A 3,306-nucleotide genomic window follows, 5' to 3' on the forward strand; every position below is an offset into this window, starting at 1 on the left:
CAGCAGAAACTGTATAAACACATGGAAGGCAAATAATACCCTTCTGAACAATCAATTGGTCACAGTTTCAAAATAATACTTACTGGAGGTAAGTATTACTCTGGCACCAAAACCAGAGAAAGACCCAACCAAAAAAGAAAACTATGGGCCAATCTCTCTAATGAATATAAACACAAAAATCCTCAATACAATGCTAGCAAACAGAATGTAGCAGATCATCAAGAAGATTATACGTCATGACCAAATGCAATTCATTTCAGGAATTCAGAGATGGCTCAATATACACAAATGCATAAATGTAATAATATACCACATCAACAAAGTCAAAGACAAAAATCACACGACCATCTCAATAGATGCAGAGAAATCTTTTGGCAAAGTCCAACACTCATAATTTAAAAAAACCCTACAGAAAATAGTTGGTCTATATCTCAACATGGTAAAAGCCAGCTGTGAGAAATTGAGAGCCAATATCATATTAAATGAACAAAACTTGAAAGCCTTCACATGAAAATCACAAACAAGACAAGGATGTTCACTGTCTCTACTCCTGTTGAGAATAGTTCTGGAAACATTAGCCAGAGCAATTAGACAAGAGAGAGAAATAAAAGGAATAAGGATTTGAAAGAAAAATGAGAAATTGTTTTTTGCAGATGATGTGATACTCTACTGAGAAGACCTCAAAAACTCCACAAAGACACTTGTAGATTTAATAACTAAATTCAGTAGCATAGCAGGATACAAAGTCAACAGCCAAAAATCAATAGCATTTCTATACACAAACAATGAATGCACTAAGCTAGAAATTAGAGAAAACAGGAATTTCAAAATAACACACCAAGAGAGCTGAAGTTTCAGGAACATGGCGACATCTAATCTGCTGATGAATAAAGGTTCTCTTCAATTTGAAAACAAGTGGGATTTTATGTGTCCACTTGTTTTGAAGCTTTTATGCCAGGAATCTGTTAGAAAACAATAGTGGTTTGATCTGTTTTCGGATGTTTACACAGTCTGTCTCTGGGATGATAAAGAAAAAGCAAAAATTCATCAGACTTTAAAGGAAAATATCCTTGACTTTATTAAGCAAGCACAAGCATGAATATTGAGCCATCAAGATGACACAGCTTTGCTAAAAACACATATCGTTGAACGGTGGAAATTCTTTACACAGTGTGATATTTTACCAAAACCCTTTTGTCGACTAGAGATTGCTTTCATGGGTAAACAGGGCAGCAATAAGATAGCATTGTGTGAAAGCTCATGGCTGAAACATGGAATGAATCAATTTTTTTCAAATATTAAAAACAGATTACAAGATAGTGCAATGAAGCTGGTTCATGCTGAAAGATGAGGAGAAGATTTTGATTCTCAGCTGGTCACTGGAGTAAGAGAATCTTATGTTAACCTTTGTTCTAATCCAGAGGATAAGATTTAGATTTATAGGGATAAATTTGAGAATGCATACTTGGATTCAACAGAAAGATTTTATAGAACACAGGCATGCTCACATTTACAGCAAAATGGTATACGGAATTATATGAAATATACAGATGCTAAACTAAAGGAGGAATAAAAATGAGCATTACATTATTTAGAAACAAGATGAGAATGTAACTCCGTTGAAGCTCTCATGGAATGTTGTGTGAATGCCTTGGTGATGTCATTTAAAGAGACTATCTTAGTGGAGTGCCAAGGCATGATCAAGTGAAATGAAACTGAAAAATTATATTTAATGTTTTCATTAATGGATAAAGTTCCTAGTGGAATAGAACCAATGCTGAAAGACTTGGAGGAACACATTGTAAGTGCTGGCCTGGTAGATATGGTAGCAGTTGCTGAAACTATTACCACTGACTCTGAGAAATATGTTGAGAAGTTATTTACACTATTTAATAGAGTTAGTAAACTTGTCAAAGAAGCTTTTCAGGATGATCCACAATTTCTTACTGCAAGAGATAAGGCATATAACGCTGTTGTGAATGATGCTACCATATTTAAACTTGAATTACCTTTGAAGCAGAGAGGAGTGGGGTTGAAAACTCAGCCTGAATCTAAGTGTCCTGAGTTGCTTTCAATTACTGCGACATGTTGCTGAGCATCAAGTAAAAACTAACCTCTGAAGAGATTGGAAAAAAAGCATAAAGAAGTGCTCATGGTACTTAAATATGTACAAAACAAAATGTTTTCATGAGGTACCACAAAGTTCATTTGACACAGCATCTTATATTGGACATCTCTGCCAACAGTGAAATTGAAGAAAATCTGGTAGAGTGATTAAGAGAAGTTGGTATGTCAGCAGATTATGTAAATAAGCTTGCTAGAATATTTCAGCACATAAAAGTATCTAAAGATCTGAACCAAGTTTTTAAGGAAATGCGCACAGATGATAAGTCGGCTTTACCAGTTTATCCTGTTAATATAAATATTCTGAATGGTGGTGCCTGGTCAAGAAGCTCTGAGCAAGTCTTTGTTTCAATTCCTAATGAATTGGAGAATTTGATACCTGAAGTAGAAGAATTTTACCAAAAAAATCCTCATAGTGGTAGAAAATTACACTGGCATCATCTCATGTCAAATGGAATTATAACATTTAACAATGAATAGTAAGTATGATTTAGGGGTAACCACATTTTAGCTGGCTGTACTGTTTGCATGGAACCAAAGACCTAGTGAAAAGATCAGCTTTGAAAAATCTTCAACTTGCAACTGAACTCCCTGATGCTGAACTTGGACTTTATGGTTTTCAGTAGCTTTCCCAAAGCTCAAACAGCAAGTTATATTGTGCGAATATCAAGTCAACTTACCCAAACACTTCACAGAAGGTACCCTCTTCTCTGAGAGCCAGGAGTTCAGTCTAAGGAAGTGATCATACAAATAATGAAAATGAGAAAGAAAATTAGTAATGCTCAGCTGCAGATGGAATTAGCACCAATTTTGAAAAATATGTTCTTACTACAAAAGAAAATGATAAAAGAGCAAATAGAATGGCTAATAGAGCACAAATACATCAGAAGAGATGAATCTGATATCAACACTTTCAAATATATGGTGTAAGTTTAAATATCATGGACAAGACTAAGAAAAAAATTTTTGGAGTGCTTGGACAGAAAGTTGTCACAGTTTGAGCTGGAGAAAGGCTTATTTGGACTTTGGTTACATAAATATTAAAATCTTTGCCTTACCTTCACAAAACGACTCTATTTTGCCAGTCATAATAATTAGCACGATGGCATTCCCTTCATGTTGCACACTCTGTAACAGCATGCTGCTTTGTGGAAAAACTTGCATTCATGAAGAGCCCATTAT

General features: G+C 34.8%; 1 pseudogene; it reads left to right on the plus strand.

Moving 5' to 3' along the window:
* Positions 1-862: 862 nt before the first annotated feature.
* On the plus strand, positions 863-3,054 carry LOC101560492 (annotated as a pseudogene).
* The last annotated feature ends 252 nt before the right edge of the window (positions 3,055-3,306 follow it).

This window comes from Octodon degus, unplaced genomic scaffold (assembly GCF_000260255.1).
Source record: "Octodon degus isolate 3935 unplaced genomic scaffold, OctDeg1.0 scaffold00078, whole genome shotgun sequence".
Classification (NCBI taxonomy): domain Eukaryota; kingdom Metazoa; phylum Chordata; class Mammalia; order Rodentia; family Octodontidae; genus Octodon; species Octodon degus.